At 26.1% G+C, this 19,688-nt stretch overlaps 2 long non-coding RNA genes across 2 annotated transcripts in view; one reads left to right on the top strand and one right to left on the bottom strand.

The window, feature by feature from the left end:
- The window catches only part of LOC127647268 (uncharacterized), a 133,873-nt gene that overhangs the window by 47,829 nt on the left and 66,356 nt on the right, over positions 1-19,688 (top strand). The gene's annotated exons all lie outside the window — the stretch shown is intronic.
- LOC127647267 (uncharacterized) overlaps positions 1-19,688 on the bottom strand; it is a 255,840-nt gene that overhangs the window by 173,665 nt on the left and 62,487 nt on the right. The window lies entirely within an intron of this gene.

The following is a 19,688-nucleotide window of genomic DNA, read 5'->3' as shown; positions in this document are numbered from 1 at the left end:
TTTATAATGAAGTAGAATTTATATATTTATAATGAAGTAGAATTTATATATTTATAATGAAGTAGAATATATATATTTATAATGAAGTAGATTTTTTTTCTTTATAATGAAGAATAATTTATATATTTATAATGAAGTAGAATATATATATTTATAATGAAGTAGAATTTATATATTTATAATGAAGAATAATTTATATATTTATAATGAAGAAGAATTTATATATTTATAATGAAGTAGAATTTATAGATTTATAATGAAGTAGAATATATATATTTATAATGAAGTAGAATTTATATATTTATAATGAAGAATAATTTATATATTTATAATGAAGAATAATTTATATATTTATAATGAAGTAGAATTTATATATTTATAATGAAGAAGAATTTATATATTTATAATGAAGTAGAATTTATAGATTTATAATGAAGTAGAATTTATAGATTTATAATGTAGAATATATATATTTATTATTGTAACCCGGACACACACACACAAGATGAGACAGTCACAATGTTGGATGAAAACTGCTTTATTAGTGAATAAAGCAGTGCAGGCAAAAGTACAGCACGGGAAATCCAGAGGGAGTTGTCGAGGGAAGTGTAGGGTCAAAAGCCGGGGAATCAAAGAGAGTAAAGGGGCAGATCTAATGAGGGAGGTGAACGATAGCGGGGAAAACAGTTAACAACTAGGGGCGAGGAACAAGACGAGACTAGCGGGAACGAAGACAGGGCGACGAGAGGAATGGGGCTGGAAAGCTAACACGAAGAATAGTGGGGAGGTCAAAACTAGACGAGACTAGCGTGGGGGCAAAACTAGGCGAGACTAGCGGGGCAACGATACGGGGAACTAAATACAATAACCAACAACCGTGAGATGAAAGGGTAGTGATATATATAGGGGCGAGTGCAGGTGTAAACAATGACAGGTGACGAGACGAGTGCAGGTGAAACTAATGTGTGGGGATTGGAAGCGCGTGAGTGCAGGACTAATGTGTGGTGATAGGAAGTGCGTGAGTGTAAGTGGTCATAATGTTCAGGCTGATGAGCCGAAGTCGCCAGAGGGGGAGATAGTTTACTGAGCGAGAGTTAGTTTGTTGAGGCTCTAGACCATCACCTGGAGTCTCTAAGCTTCGAGCATACAGACGCTGAGGCAGACTGGACTGCTCTCAAGACCGTGCTGCATTCTACAGCCCTTGAATCACTTGGTGTTCCATTACGTACACCAAGATTGGTTTGATGAGAACGATGCAGAAATCAGAGCACTCCTTGACAAAAAACACCACCTGCATAAAGCATATCTGAATGACAGCAGCTCAAGTTTAAAGAAAACTGCCTACCTCAACATTCGCAGGATTGTCCAGCAGAGACTCAGAGTCATGCAAGACGCCTGGCTGTGCGCAAAAGCTGAGGAGATTCAATCCTACGCTGACAGTAACAACACCAAGTGCCTCTATTATGCACTCAAGCAGGTCTATGGTCCGCAACACTCAGGAACTTCACCTCTCCTGAATTCAGATGGAACAACACTCCTCACGGAGAAGGACAAAATACTTGCAAGGTGGGTCGAACACTACAGCCGGTCCTCAACCGGCCATCATGCATAAATGAGGAGGCAATTGCGAGACTGCCTCAAGTTGAAATAAACCAGTCTCTGGCTGTTCTACCATCTATTGAGGAAACCAGCAAAGCCATAACACTCCTCTCATCAGGCAAAGCTCCAGGGTCCGATGCCATTCCAGCAGAAATCTACAAGGCTGGAGGGCCTCGCTTAGTCGAGAAACTGACCGACCTCTTCCAGTCTCTGTGGAAATTAGAAGCCGCTCCCAAGGAGTTCAAGGATACTATTATAATAAATCTATATAAAAGGAAAGGCAATCGGCAGGACTGTGACAACCATAGAGGCATCTCCATACTATCAGTCGCTGGCAAAATCTTGGCAAGAATCCTTCTGAACCGCCTAATTGTCCACCTAGACCAGGGTCTGCTACCTGAGAGTCAGTGTGGTTTCAGAAAAGATCGCGGAACCACTGACATGGTATTTACTGCCCGGCAGTTACAGGAGAAATGCCAAGAACAAAATGTTGATCTATATATGGCTTTCGTTGATCTAACAAAAGCATTCGACACAGTCAGCCGGGAGGGCCTATGGAAAATCATGGCCAAGTATGGGTGTCCAGAAAAGTTCATTGGCATCGTGCGCAATCTCCATGATGGCATGATGGCCAGCGTCAGAGACAAGCAAGAACTCTCTGATCCGTTCCCAATCACAAACGGGGTGAAGCAAGGCTGCGTTTTAGCACCAACGCTCTTCAGCATGGTGTTTTCTGCCATGCTGCAAGACTCATTCCAGAATCACAACACTGGGGTTAACTTCATCTACCGTTTTGACGGTGGGCTATTCAACCTCGCGGAGGATGCAAGCCAAAACTAGAGTGGAGGAAGTCACTGTTCGAGAACTTTTGTTTGCTGATGACTGTGCTCTGGCTGCTGGCTCAAATAAAGATCTACAGGACAGTATGGACCACCTCTCCTCAGCTTGCAACAACTTTGGCCTATCAATCAGCACAAAGAAGACTGAAGTCCTATACCAACCTGCTCCTGGGAAACCCTACACTGAGCCAACCATCTTTGTGAATGGGCAAAAGCTTTCAGCCGTTGACAAGTTTATTTACCTCGGTAGTACACTGTCTCGCTGTGCACATAGACGATGAAGTTAACATCAGGATTGTCAAGGCCAGTGCAGCCTTTGGACGTCTACATGACTCGGTATGGGAAAGGACTGGCATCAAGCAGGAGACAAAACTGAAGGTCTACCGGGCTGTTGTCTTACCAACCCTTCTGTATGGGTGCGAAGCCTGGACAGTTTACCAGCCCATGCCAAGAAATTGAATCATCTCCACTTGAGCTGTCTGAGGAAACCGCTGAGGATCAAGTGGCAAGACAGAATCCCTGACACGGAAGTCCTCAGCAAGGCAAATATTCCCAGCATCTACACCTTACTTGCGAAGGAACAGCTTAGATGGACTGGCCACGTGACTAGAATGTCTTACGTGAGACTTCCAAAACAAGTCTTTTTGGCGAGCTGAAGAATGGCAAGCGAGCACAAGGTGGCCCCAAAAAGCGCTACAAGGACACCTTTAAAGCTTCCTTGAAGAGCTTTGGATTCTACCTGAAAAGCTGGGAATCCCTAGCACAGGACCGACCCTGCCTGGAGAAGAAAAGTACAGGACGGTGCAGTCCTCTGTGAGAGTAGGAGAATCTCCTGTGCTATCTTGAAGAGGCAGCAGCGCAAATCTACCAAGGAAGGGTGTGTGGCTGCATCTCAGAGCTCTACATCCTCCCTGACCTGTCCAGTGTGCCACAGAGAATTCCGGGCTCAGACTGGCCTCTTCAGCCATCTGCGCACTCATCAAATCCCAACAAAATGACAAACGTGCCATGGTCATCATCAACTTTGATGGACGAACAAGGAGAAGAAGAAGAAGAAGATAGGAAGCGCGTGAGTGTAAGTGGTCATAATGTTCAGGCTGATGAGCCGAGTGCGCCAGAGGGGGGAGATAGTTTACGAGCGAGAGCTTGTAAAAGCAAAACCGGGCGTGGAAGCCCGATGGAGGAAAAAGAGCGTACGCGCTCAGGGGGGCGGAGCGAGGGAGCGGGAAGCGAGCACGCTCGCGGAGTGCCTGTGTGCAAGAAGGGAGATAGTGTGTGTGTGTGAGGAAGCTGAGATGGGGCAGAGGAAAGGGGTTCGTGACAATAATCAAGTAGAATTTATAGATTTATAATGAAGTATAATTTATAGATTTATAATGTAGAAGAATTTATAGATTTATAATGTAGAATTTATATTTTTAAAATGAAGAATTTATATATTTATAATCAAGTAGAATTTATGTCTTCTTGTTTTTTATATTTCCTTCATTAGATTTAAACAGAGAGAAGATGAAAAATCAAGAAGGTGATTTTTATATGACTATTAATTGATGAATCATGAATTCTAAAGTCTGTTATAATCTACAAAATATTTAATTAACACACACTGAATGTATTTATAATGAAGTAAAATTTATATATTTATAATGAAGAATAATTTATATAATGAAGTAGAATTTATATATTTATAATGAAGTAGAATTTATAGATTTATAATGTAGAATTTATAGATTTATAATGAATTAGAATTTATATATTGATAATGTAGAATTTATATATTTATAATGAAGAAGAATTTATATATTTATAATGAAGAAGAATTTATATATTTATAATGAAGTAGAAAATATATATTTATAATGAAGTAGAATTTATAGTTTTATAATGAAGAAGAATTTATATATTTATAATGAAGAAGAATTTATAGATTTATAATGAAGTAGAATTTATATATTTATAATGAAGAAGAATTTATATATTTATAATGAAGAATTTATAGATTTATAATGAAGTAGAATTTATATATTTATAATGAAGAAGAATTTATAGATTTATAATGAAGTAGAATTTATATATTTATAATGAAGAAGAATTTATAGATTTATAATGAAGTAGAATTTATATATTTATAATGAAGAAGAATTTATAGATTTATAATGAAGTAGAATTTATATATTTATAATGAAGTAGAATTTATAGATTCATAATGAAGTAGAAAATATATATATTGTTAATGAAGAAGAATTTATAGATTTATAATGAAGAAGAATTTATATATTTATAATGAAGTAGAATATATATATTTATAATGAAGTAGAATTTATATATTTATAATCAAGTAGAATTTATATATTTATAATGAAGTAGAATTTATAAATTTATAATGAAGTAGAAAATATATATATTGTTAATGAATTTTAATTTATATATTTATAATGAATAAGAATTTATAGATTTATAATGAATTAGAATTTATATATTTATAATGTAGAATTTATATATTTATAATCAAGTAGAATTTATAGATTTATAATGTAGAATATATATATTTATAATGAAGTCGAAAATATATATATTGTTAATGAAGTTTAATTTATATATTTATAATGAAGCAGAATTTATATATTTATAATGAATTAGAATTTATATATTTATAATGAAGTAGAATTTATATATTTATAATGAAGAATCATTTATATATTTATAATGAAGTAGAATTTATATATTTATAATGAAGTAGAATTTATATATTTATAATGAAGAATCATTTATATATTTATAATGAAGTAGAATTTATATATTTATAATGAAGAATAATTTATATCTTTATAATGAAGTAGAATTTATTTATTTATAATGAAGAAGAATTTATTTATTTATAATGAAGTTTAATGGATCATATTTGATTTCACTGATTTTCAGATGTATAAACTGTCTGATGTCTTCTTGTTTTTTATATTTCCTTCATTAGATTTAAACAGAGAGAAGATGAAAAATCAAGAAGGTGATTTTTATGACTATTAATTGATTAATCATGAATTCTAAAGTCTGTTATAATCCACAAAATATTTCATTAACACACACTGAATGTATTTATAATGAAGCAGAATTTATATATTTATAATGAAGTAGAATTTATAGATTTATAATGAAGTAGAATTTATAGATTTATAATGAAGTAGAATTTATAGATTTATAATGAAGTAGAATTTATATATTTATAATGCAGAATTTATATATTTATAATGAAGTAGAATTTATATATTTATAATCAAGTAGAATTTATATATTTATAATGAAGTAGAATTTATATATTTATAATGAAGAAGAATTTATAGATTTATAATCAAGTAGAATTTATATATTTATAATCAAGTAGAATTTATATATTTATAATGAAGAAGAATTTATAGATTTATAATGAAGTAGAATGTATATATTTATAATCAAGTAGAAAATATATATTTATAATGAAGAAGAATTTATAGATTTATAATGAAGTAGAATTTATATATTTATAATCAAGTAGAATTTATAGATTTATAATGAAGCAGAATTTATAGATTTATAATGGAGTAGAATTTATATATTTATAATGAAGCAGAATTTATATATTTATAATGAAGCAGAATTTATAGATTTATAATGGAGTAGAATTTATATATTTATAATGAAGTAGAATTTATATATTTATAATGAAGTAAGAATTTATATATTTATAATGAAGTAGAATTTATATATTTATAATGAAGTAGAATTTATATATTTATAATGAAGTAGAATTTATAGATTTATAATGAAGAAGAATTTATAGATTTATAATCAAGTAGAATTTATATATTTATAATGAAGCAGAATTTATAGATTTATAATGGAGTAGAATTTATATATTTATTATGAAGAAGAATTTATATATTTATAATGAAGAAGAATTTATATATTTATAATGAAGTAGAAAATATATATTTATAATGAAGTAGAATTTATATATTTATAATGAAGTAGAATTTATATATTTATAATGAAGAAGAATTTATAGATTTATAATCAAGTAGAATTTATATATTTATAATGAAGCAGAATTTATAGATTTATAATGGAGTAGAATTTATATATTTATTATGAAGAAGAATTTATATATTTATAATGAAGAAGAATTTATATATTTATAATGAAGTAGAAAATATATATTTATAATGAAGTAGAATTTATAGATTTATAATGAAGTAGAATTTATATATTTATAATCAAGTAGAAAATATATATTTATAATGAAGTAGAATTTATAGATTTATAATGAAGTAGAATTTATATATTTATAATGAAGTAGAATTTATAGATTTATAATGAAGAAGAATTTATAGATTTATAATCAAGTAGAATTTATATATTTATAATGAAGCAGAATTTATAGATTTATAATGGAGTAGAATTTATATATTTATTATGAAGAAGAATTTATATATTTATAATGAAGAAGAATTTATATATTTATAATGAAGTAGAAAATATATATTTATAATGAAGTAGAATTTATAGATTTATAATGAAGTAGAATTTATATATTTATAATGAAGAATTATTTATAGATTTATAATGAAGTAGAATGTATATATTTATAATCAAGTAGAATTTATATATTTATAATGAAGAAGAGTTTATAGATTTATAATCAAGTAGAATTTATATATTTATAATCAAGTAGAATTTATATATTTATAATGAAGAAGAATTTATAGATTTATAATGAAGTAGAATGTATATATTTATAATCAAGTAGAATTTATAGATTTATAATGAAGCAGAATTTATAGATTTATAATGAAGTAGAATTTATATATTTATAATCAAGTAGAATTTATAGATTTATAATGAAGAAGAATTTATAGATTTATAATGAAGTAGAATTTATATATTTATAATCAAGTAGAATTTATAGATTTATAATGAAGAAGAATTTATAGATTTATAATGAAGTAGAATGTATATATTTATAATCAAGTAGAATTTATAGATTTATAATGAAGCAGAATTTATAGATTTATAATGAAGTAGAATTTATATATTTATAATCAAGTAGAAAATATATATTTATAATGAAGAAGAATTTATAGATTTATAATGAAGTAGAATTTATATATTTATAATCAAGTAGAATTTATAGATTTATAATGAAGCAGAATTTATAGATTTATAATGGAGTAGAATTTATATATTTATAATGAAGCAGAATTTATATATTTATAATGAAGCAGAATTTATAGATTTATAATGGAGTAGAATTTATATATTTATAATGAAGCAGAATTTATATATTTATAATGAAGAAGAATTTATAGATTTATAATGAAGAAGAATTTATAGATTTATAATGAAGTAGAATTTATATATTTATAATGAAGAATTTATAGATTTATAATGAAGTAGAATTTATATATTTATAATGAAGTAAAATGGATCATATTTGATTTCACTGATTTTCAGATGTATAATCTGTCTGATGTCTTCTTGTTTTTTATATTTCCTTCATTAGATTTAAACAGAGAGAAGATGAAAAATCAAGAAGGTGATTTTTATATGACTATTAATTGATGAATCATGAATTCTAAAGTCTTTTGTAATCTACAAAATATTTAATTAACACACACTGAATGTATTTATAATGAAGTAGAATTTATATATTTATAATGAAGAATAATTTATATAATGAAGTAGAATTTATATATTTATAATGAAGAATAATTTATATAATGAAGTAGAATTTATAGATTTATAATGAAGTAGAATTTATAGATTTATAATGAAGTAGAATGTATATATTTACAGAGAAGTAGAATTTATAGATTTATAATGAAGTAGAATATATATATTGTTAATGAAGAAGAATTTATAGATTTATAATGAAGTAGAATTTATAGATTTACAATGAAGTAGAATTTATAGATTTATAATGAAGTAGAATTTATATATTTATAATCAAGTAGAAAATATATATTTATAATGAAGTAGAATTTATAGATTTATAATGAAGTAGAATTTATATATTTATAATGAAGTAGAATTTATATATTTATAATGAAGTAGAATTTATAGATTTATAATGAAGAAGAATTTATAGATTTATAATCAAGTAGAATTTATATATTTATAATGAAGCAGAATTTATAGATTTATAATGGAGTAGAATTTATATATTTATTATGAAGAAGAATTTATATATTTATAATGAAGTAGAAAATATATATTTATAATGAAGTAGAATTTATATATTTATAATGAAGTAGAATTTATATATTTATAATGAAGTAGAATTTATATATTTATAATGAAGAAGAATTTATATATTTATAATGAAGTAGAAAATATATATTTATAATGAAGTAGAATTTATAGATTTATAATGAAGTAGAATTTATATATTTATAATGAAGAATTATTTATAGATTTATAATGAAGTAGAATGTATATATTTATAATCAAGTAGAATTTATATATTTATAATGAAGAAGAGTTTATAGATTTATAATCAAGTAGAATTTATATATTTATAATCAAGTAGAATTTATATATTTATAATGAAGAAGAATTTATAGATTTATAATGAAGTAGAATGTATATATTTATAATCAAGTAGAAAATATATATTTATAATGAAGAAGAATTTATAGATTTATAATGAAGTAGAATTTATATATTTATAATCAAGTAGAATTTATAGATTTATAATGAAGCAGAATTTATAGATTTATAATGGAGTAGAATTTATATATTTATAATGAAGCAGAATTTATATATTTATAATGAAGCAGAATTTATAGATTTATAATGGAGTAGAATTTATATATTTATAATGAAGCAGAATTTATATATTTATAATGAAGAAGAATTTATAGATTTATAATGAAGAAGAATTTATAGATTTATAATGAAGTAGAATTTATATATTTATAATGAAGAAGAATTTATAGATTTATAATGAAGTAGAATTTATATATTTATAATGAAGTAAAATGGATCATATTTGATTTCACTGATTTTCAGATGTATAAACTGTCTGATGTCTTCTTGTTTTTTATATTTCCTTCATTAGATTTAAACAGAGAGAAGATGAAAAATCAAGAAGGTGATTTTTATATGACTATTAATTGATGAATCATGAATTCTAAAGTCTTTTGTAATCTACAAAATATTTAATTAACACACACTGAATGTATTTATAAAGAAGTAGAATTTATATATTTATAATGAAGTAGAATATATATATTGTTAATGAAGAAGAATTTATAGATTTATAATGAAGTAGAATTTATAGATTTACAATGAAGTAGAATTTATAGATTTATAATGAAGTAGAATTTATATATTTATAATCAAGTAGAAAATATATATTTATAATGAAGTAGAATTTATAGATTTATAATGAAGTAGAATTTATATATTTATAATGAAGTAGAATTTATATATTTATAATGAAGTAGAATTTATAGATTTATAATGAAGAAGAATTTATAGATTTATAATCAAGTAGAATTTATATATTTATAATGAAGAAGAATTTATATATTTATAATGAAGTAGAAAATATATATTTATAATGAAGTAGAATTTATATATTTATAATGAAGTAGAATTTATATATTTATAATGAAGTAGAAAATATATATTTATAATGAAGAAGAATTTATATATTTATAATGAAGTAGAATTTATAGATTTATAATTTTTTATTTTTTATTTTTTTTATTTAACCTTTATTTAACCAGGAAAGTCCCATTGAGGTTAAAAACCTCTTTTTCAAGGGAGTCCTGGCCAAGAGGCAGCAAAAACACAATCAATTACATTTATAAAGGTTATACAACACAAATAATTAAAAACATTTACAATATAAACAGGTCAATTCAGGTTCTCTCAATCTGGACTTAAAAGCATTTAAGGAAATGAGTTCAGATAATTTCAAGTCTTTTTGCAAAAAGTTCCATGCAGAAGGAGCGGAGTAGACAAAAGCCCTTTTCCCCAGTTCTGTTTGGGCAAATGGAACAAAGAGCAGCAAGTGATCATTTGATCGCAATGAATAAGAACCAACACTTCTCCATGTGATTAAACTACTGATGTAGGATGGCAACAGACCAAGCATGGCCTTATAGATAAAAAATATGCCAATGCCCTGATCTCCTGTTGGACAACGATGGCCATCCCACTCTGGAATATAATTCACAATGATGGGTCAAATTTTTACAATTAGTAATAAATCTCAGAGACGCATGATAAACAGTGTCAATCTTATGCAGACATTGTGCTGAAGCAGTCCTATACACCAGGTCACCATAATCTAAGACAGATAAAAATGTTGCAGTGACTAGCTGCTTTTTTGCTTTAAAAGAAAAACAAAATTTATTTCGAAAGAAAAAAGACAGTTTAAGTTTGAGTTTCTTCACAAGGTTGTCTATATGAGGTTTAAAAGTGAGAGCATCATCAAGCCAAATGCCAAGGTACTTATAAAAATGAACCACCTCTATGACACTTCCAGTCAAAGTGAACACAGAAGGAGGAACTTTATAAACCTTCTTAGTATTACTAAACAGCATCAGCTTGGTCTTATCAGCATTGAGAACCAGTTTAAGCTGCATAAGCGTGTGTTGAACCACATCAAAAGCTTTCTGCAAAGACTCAACCGCTTTAGCTGGGGACGATCCAAAACAATAAATAATCGTGTCATCAGCATAGAAATGCATATTAGCATCCGACACATTTTGGCCCAATTCATTTATATACATAATAAACAGGAGAGGACCCAATATTGAGCCTTGTGGCACCCCCTTGTGGACCTTCACTAATGCAGAACATAGACCATCACATTTAATACACTGAGTCCTGTCACTCAGATAATTCATGAACCAGGAAGCTGCACAATCAGACAATCCCAAACAAAGAAGCCTATGCTTTAAAACCGCATGGTCCACTGTGTCAGAAGCTTTCGACAGATCAAGAAAAAGTGATGCACAGAATTGCTTTCTATCAAGGGCTTACAAGTATGTCATTAATTACTTTTGTAACAGCAGTGATGGTACTGTGCTTTTTCCTGAAGCCTGATTGCAGTTTAGAGAGAAGTTCATTTGAGTATAAAAACTCTTTTATTTGGTCTGAAACAAGGGATTCTAAAATTTTTGACAAAACACATAAATTAGATATAGGCCGATAGTTAGTTAAAACTGCTGGATCACCTCCTTTAAACAAGGGAGTAACAAAAGCTGACTTCCAAACTGATGGTATTTCATTATTTTGAATTGACAAATTAAAAAGAATTGTAAGGGGCTCAGCAACAAAATCAGCCGCCTTATTCAAAAAATAAGGCTCTATTAAATCTGGTCCAGGAGGTTTTCTGAGATCTAACGCTTTAAGAGCTCCATGCACCTGCTGCACAGTAAAAGAAACAAAATTAAAAAGCTCTCCAGAAAACACTGGGGAGTATGTGCATGGAGTGACAGCGACTACTCCTGTCGACTCGGACAGAGAACCAACTGATACAAAATGCTCATTAAAGCAATTTAAAACATCAACTCTGTCGTAGACTGGGAGAGAGTTTTTAAGACAAATTTTGGGAGGGCTTCATTACTTTTATTCACAGATAGAGACTTGATGACTTTCCAAAATTTCTGTGGATTATTGAGATTTTCACTTGTGACTGATAAATAATATTCTGATTTAGCCTTTTTAATAAGAGAGGTACATTTGTTTCTTAGTTGTCTGAAAATGGACCAGTCAGTGGCAGAATCACCATTTCTAGCTTTAGCCCATGCCACATTTCGCTGATGGATAATGTCTGATAACTCTGGAGAAAACCAAGGGTTTTCCCGTCCCTTCACTCTGTGCTTTGTCCAAGGAGCATGTTTATTTACAATATTCTCAAAATTCTCCTTAAAAAGTGTCCAGGCAAGTTCAACATCAGGCAACAGGCCAAGCTGTCCCCAGTTAATCAAAGATAAATCATGATGATAGGCTTGTTCATTAAAATTTTTCAAATTTCTCTTTCTAATAATTTGCGATTTACATTTGGGTATTTTACTGCCTCTCAAGTAGCAATAACACAATGATCACTCAGATCATTACAAAAGACACCCATAGATAAAAATTTATGAGGGACATTTGTTAAAATCAAGTCAATTAAAGTAGATTTGTCAGGATTTTTGAGATTAGGCCTTGTAGGTACATTTACCAACTGGCTAAGACTGATAGAATCACAGAAAGATTTAAATTCATCAGAAACAACATTTAGCCAGTCCCAATTCAAGTCCCCGACCAATAAAAGTTCCCTATAGTTTAGTCTGGACAAAAGAAGCTTTAAAGATGATAAAGCCTCCCTGGAGGCCGATGGAGGTCTATAACACCCCACAACAGTTATTGAAAGGGACTTAAATATTTCAACATTTAAGGCCAAAAACTCCATTTGCCTACAGAGAGACTCAGACAAAACAACTGATGCACCAAATCTTGACTTAACATAGATAGCTACGCCACCACCTTTCTTCAGCCTGTCACTGCGAAAAACATTATACCCATGTACTTTTATATCTTCATTTGTAATTGATTTCTTCAACCATGTTTCCGAAATTATCGCTATGTCTGCATCTGTAGATTCAATCCATATTCTAACCATGTCCATTTTGGGTAGTAAACTGCGAACATTTAGATGAACAAATTTAAGTCCAGGCATTGATTTAAATTCAGCAGGGGTCGAAACACATTGCAAACAGGGGCCAGGATTGGGCTGCACATTTCCAGATAGAAGTAGGAGTAGTGTAATAATCAATCTGCACCTCACAGCATATTTTAAAGCTGGCCTATCATATGCTGAAACCAGGTAATGCCTGTCATTAATTGAGAAAGACAAATTATACAAAGCAAAAAAATTTTGCAATTTAGGCAAATCCCAATACAAATCCATCCAGAAGTCCAGGTTCCAACAAAAGTGTAATGGTTCCTGGTGCATGTCAATACTGGTTTTTGTGCCACTATAGTAGGTTTCCTGTATGCCCACCATATTATTAAAACAACTCACCCTAGGATCAGTGCCCGGTTTCAAGTTCCAAGTGACCAACAGGGATAATAAAATTAGAATTAAAAAGATGCCATCATCATTAATTTACTAATAGTAAAGATGACTAATAACAGTACCAGTTTATCTTGTCGAGTATGGCCCAGCTTCCAAAATGATGTTTCTGGCTTAGGCTTGTTAACCCAAGCTCCAGGAGAATGTAGTAGGCCAGGCCCGTTAGCCTAGCCTCCAGGAAGATGGGTGAGACCCAGGCTGGTTTGCCCAAGCTCCAGAAAAATTAAGCAAGCTAGGCCCGCTAGCCTAACTCCAGGAGTATGTAGCAGGCTCAGGCTGGTTAGCCCAGGCTCCAAAAGAATGTAACAAGCTCAGGCTGGTTTGACCAAGCTCCAATGAGGATGTAGCAAGCTCAAGCTGGTTAGCCCAAGCTCCAAGAAGATGTAGCAGGCTCAGGCTGGTTAGCCCAAGCTCCAAGAAGATGTAGCAGGCTCAGGCTGATTAGCCCAAGCTCCAAGAGGATATAGCAGGCTCAAGCTGGTTAGCCCAAGCTCCAGGAAGATGTAGCAGGCTCAGGCTGGTTAGCCCAAGCTCCAGGAAGATGTAGCAGGCTCAAGCCCGTTTGCCTAGCTCTGTTTAGCCTGGGCTAATAGGATTAGTAAGATCAGGCTCAGGTTAGCAAAGTTAGCTCAGAGCAAAGGTGTAGTGTCATTTTTAAACTCATAGTAGTCCACAATCTTCTTAAAAGTTCAAGATGAAATTTCCATATAAATTACTTGTACAACTTGAAAACTACAACTTAAAAGGAATAAAGTACTACAAAATCCATTTAAATGAAATCAATCCAGAGAGAGACACTGAGCAGACCTTAGACTAGCTGCCATCTTGGATTTTTGGGGTAGAATAATGAAGTAGAATTTATATATTTATAATGAAGAAGAATTTATAGATTTATAATGAAGTAGAATTTATATATTTATAATGAAGAATTTATAGATTTATAATGGAGTAGAATTTATATATTTATAATGAAGAAGAATTTATATATTTATAATGAAGAATTTATATATTTATAATGAAGTAGAATATATATATTTATAATGAAGTAGAATTTATATATTTATAATCAAGTAGAATTTATATATTTATAATGAAGTAGAAAATATATATATTGTTAATGAAGAAGAATTTATAGATTTATAATGAAGAAGAATTTATAGATTTACAATGAAGTAGAATTTATATATTTATAATGAAGTAGAATTTATATATTTATAATGAAGAAGAATTTATAGATTTATAATGAAGTAGAATTTATATATTTATAATCAAGTAGAAAATATATATTTATAATGAAGTAGAATTTATATATTTATAATGAAGTAGAATTTATATATTTATAATGAAGTAGAATTTATATATTTATAATGAAGAAGAATTTATAGATTTATAATGAAGTAGAATGTATATATTTATAATCAAGTAGAAAATATATATTTATAATGAAGAAGAATTTATAGATTTATAATGAAGTAGAATTTATATATTTATAATCAAGTAGAATTTATATATTTATAATGAAGCAGAATTTATAGATTTATAATGGAGTAGAATTTATATATTTATAACTGAAGAAGAATTTATATATTTATAATGAAGAAGAATTTATATATTTATAATGAAGTAGAAAATATATATTTATAATGAAGAAGAATTTATAGATTTATTATGAAGTAGAATTTATAGATTTATCATGAAGAAGAATTTATAGATTTATAATGAAGTAGAATTTATATATTTATAATGAAGAATTTATAGATTTATAATCAAGTAGAATTTATATATTTATAATGAAGTAGAATTTATATATTTATAATGAAGAAGAATTTATAGATTTATAATCAAGTAGAATTTATATATTTATAATGAAGTAGAAAGTATATAATGAAGTTTAATTTATATATTTATAATGAAGAAGAATTTATAGATTTACAATGAAGTAGAATTTATATATTTATAATGAAGTAGAATTTATATATTTATAATGAAGAAGAATTTATAGATTTATAATGAAGTAGAATTTATATATTTATAATCAAGTAGAAAATATATATTTATAATGAAGAAGAATTTATAGATTTATAATGAAGTAGAATTTATATATTTATAATGAAGTAGAATTTATAGATTTATAATCAAGTAGAATTTATATATTTATAATGAAGTAGAATTTATAGATTTATAATCAAGTAAAATTTATATATTTATAATGAAGTAGAATTTATAGATTTATAATCAAGTAGAATTTATATATTTATAATGAAGTAGAATTTATATATTTATAATGAAGTAGAATTTATATATTTATAATGAAGAAGAATTTATAGATTTATAATGAAGTAGAATGTATATATTTCTAATCAAGTAGAAAATATATATTTATAATGAAGAAGAATTTATAGATTTATAATGAAGTAGAATTTATATATTTATAATCAAGTAGAATTTATATATTTATAATGAAGCAGAATTTATAGATTTATAATGGAGTAGAATTTATATATTTATAATGAAGTAGAATTTATATATTTATAATGAAGTAGAATTTATAGATTTATAATGAAGAAGAATTTATAGATTTATAATGAAGTAGAATGTATATATTTATAATCAAGTAGAAAATATATATTTATAATGAAGTAGAATTTATATATTTATAATGAAGAAGAATTTATAGATTTATAATGAAGTAGAATTTATATATTTATAATGAAGAAGAATTTATAGATTTATAATCAAGTAGAATTTATATATTTATAATGAAGTAGAATTTATATATTTATAATGAAGAAGAATTTATAGATTTATAATGAAGTAGAATGTATATATTTATAATCAAGTAGAAAATATATATTTATAATGAAGAAGAATTTATAGATTTATAATGAAGTAGAATTTATATATTTATAATCAAGTAGAATTTATATATTTATAATGAAGCAGAATTTATAGATTTATAATGGAGTAGAATTTATAGATTTATAATGGAGTAGAATTTATATATTTATAATGAAGAAGAATTTATAAATTTATAATGAGGAAGAATTTATATATTTATAATGAAGTAGAATTTATATATTTATAATGAAGAAGAATTTATAGATTTATAATGAAGTAGAATTTATATATTTATAATCAAGTAGAATTTATATATTTATAATGAAGCAGAATTTATAGATTTATAATGGAGTAGAATTTATAGATTTATAATGGAGTAGAATTTATATATTTATAATGAAGAAGAATTTATAAATTTATAATGAGGAAGAATTTATATATTTATAATGAAGTAGAATTTATATATTTATAATGAAGAAGAATTTATAGATTTATAATGAAGTAGAATTTATATATTTATAATCAAGTAGAAAATATATATTTATAATGAAGAAGAATTTATAGATTTATAATGAAGTAGAATTTATATATTTATAATGAAGTAGAATTTATATATTTATAATGAAGTAGAATTTATAGATTTATAATCAAGTAGAATTTATATATTTATAATGAAGTAGAATTTATAGATTTATAATCAAGTAGAATTTATATATTTATAATGAAGTAGAATTTATAGATTTATAATCAAGTAGAATTTATATATTTATAATGAAGTAGAATTTATATATTTATAATGAAGTAGAATTTATATATTTATAATGAAGAAGAATTTATAGATTTATAATGAAGTAGTATGTATATATTTCTAATCAAGTAGAAAATATATATTTATAATGAAGAAGAATTTATAGATTTATAATGAAGTAGAATTTATATATTTATAATCAAGTAGAATTTATATATTTATAATGAAGCAGAATTTATAGATTTATAATGGAGTAGAATTTATATATTTATAATGAAGTAGAATTTATATATTTATAATGAAGTAGAATTTATAGATTTATAATGAAGAAGAATTTATAGATTTATAATGAAGTAGAATGTATATATTTATAATCAAGTAGAAAATATATATTTATAATGAAGTAGAATTTATATATTTATAATGAAGAAGAATTTATAGATTTATAATGAAGTAGAATTTATATATTTATAATGAAGAAGAATTTATAGATTTATAATCAAGTAGAATTTATATATTTATAATGAAGTAGAATTTATATATTTATAATGAAGAAGAATTTATAGATTTATAATGAAGTAGAATGTATATATTTATAATCAAGTAGAAAATATATATTTATAATGAAGAAGAATTTATAGATTTATAATGAAGTAGAATTTATATATTTATAATCAAGTAGAATTTATATATTTATAATGAAGCAGAATTTATAGATTTATAATGGAGTAGAATTTATAGATTTATAATGGAGTAGAATTTATATATTTATAATGAAGAAGAATTTATAAATTTATAATGAGGAAGAATTTATATATTTATAATGAAGAATTTATAGATTTATAATGAAGTAGAATTTATATATTTATAATGAAGTAGAATTTATATATTTATAATGAAGAAGAATTTATAGATTTATAATCAAGTAGAATTTATATATTTATAATCAAGTAGAAAATATATATTTATAATGAGGAAGAATTTATAGATTTATAATGAAGTAGAATTTATATATTTATAATCAAGTAGAAAATATATATTTATAATGAGGAAGAATTTATAGATTTATAATGAAGTAGAATTTATATATTTATAATCAAGTAGAATTTATGTATTTATAATGAAGCAGAATTTATAGATTTATAATGGAGTAGAATTTATATATTTATAATGAAGAAGAATTTATATATTTATAATGAAGAAGAATTTATATATTTATAATGAAGTAGAAAATATATATTTATAATGAAGTAGAATTTATATATTTATAATGAAGAATAATTTATATAATGAAGTAGAATTTATATATTTATAATGAAGTAGAATTTATATATTTATAATGAAGAATAATTTATATAATGAAGTAGAATTTATATATTTATAATGAAGAAGAATTTATATATTTATAATGAAGAAGAATTTATATATTTTTAATGAAATAGAATTTCTATATTTATAATGAAGTAGAATTTATATATTTATAATGAAGTAGAATTTATAGATTTATAATGAAATTTAATGAAGTAGAATTTATATCTTTATAATGAAGTTGAATATATATATTTATAATGAAGTAGAATTGATCATATTTGATTTCACTGATTTTCAGATCTATAAACTGTCTGATGTCTTCTTGTTTTTTATATTTCCTTCATTAGATTTAAACAGAGATAAGATGAAAAATCAAGAAGGTGATTTTTATGACTATTAATTGATTAATCATGAATTCTGAAGTCTGTTGTAATCTACAAAATATTTAATTAACACACACTGAATGTATTTATAATGAAGTAGAATTTATATATTTATAATGAAGCAGAATTTATATATTTATAATGAAGCATAATTTATATATTTTAATGAAGTAGAATTTATATATTTCTAATGAAGTAGAATTTATATATTTATAATGAAGCAGAATTTATATATTTATAATGAAGTAGAATTTATATATTTATAATGAAGTAGAATTGATTTATTTATAATGAAGTAGAATTTATATATTTATAATTAACTAGAATGGATCATATTTGATTTCACTGATTTTCAGATGTATAAAATCTAATATAATCTTGTATGTAATGTATATAATCTTTTATAATTGATTCATTAGATTTAAACAACGAGAAAAGGAGAAATCAAGAAAGTGTTTTTATTCACACAATATTTAATTAAAACAAACTGTGTATCATATAAACACATGACTCAAAATTAAGGGCTTGAAGATGTTGCCATTTGGGTTTTAATTTGTCTTTTATGTTTGCAGCTGTTGTTACTTTGTGCAGTGAAACAAAGATGTAATTTAATGTTGTTTTCTCCTTATTCTGAACTTCCTTCAGAACACAGTCTACTTTTACAGAGTCAGAAGAGGATTATCCCATATGGTGAATTTGTTTTAATGACTCTATATTTAATTATTAATCTCATTATTGATCTGAAGAGGAATTCTGTCATGATCTCTGTTTAACTCCAAACTTTCTGTCTGTATTTAGTGTTCACACATTTCAGAAAACATGCAGGTGAGTAAACAGTAAACATGCAGGTGAGTAAACAGTAA

This window comes from Xyrauchen texanus, chromosome 8 (genome assembly GCF_025860055.1).
Source record: "Xyrauchen texanus isolate HMW12.3.18 chromosome 8, RBS_HiC_50CHRs, whole genome shotgun sequence".
In the NCBI taxonomy this organism is placed as follows: Eukaryota; Metazoa; Chordata; class Actinopteri; order Cypriniformes; family Catostomidae; genus Xyrauchen; species Xyrauchen texanus.
The sequence above is the reverse complement of the archived record's forward strand: the minus strand, read 5'-3'. Positions and strand labels throughout refer to the sequence as shown.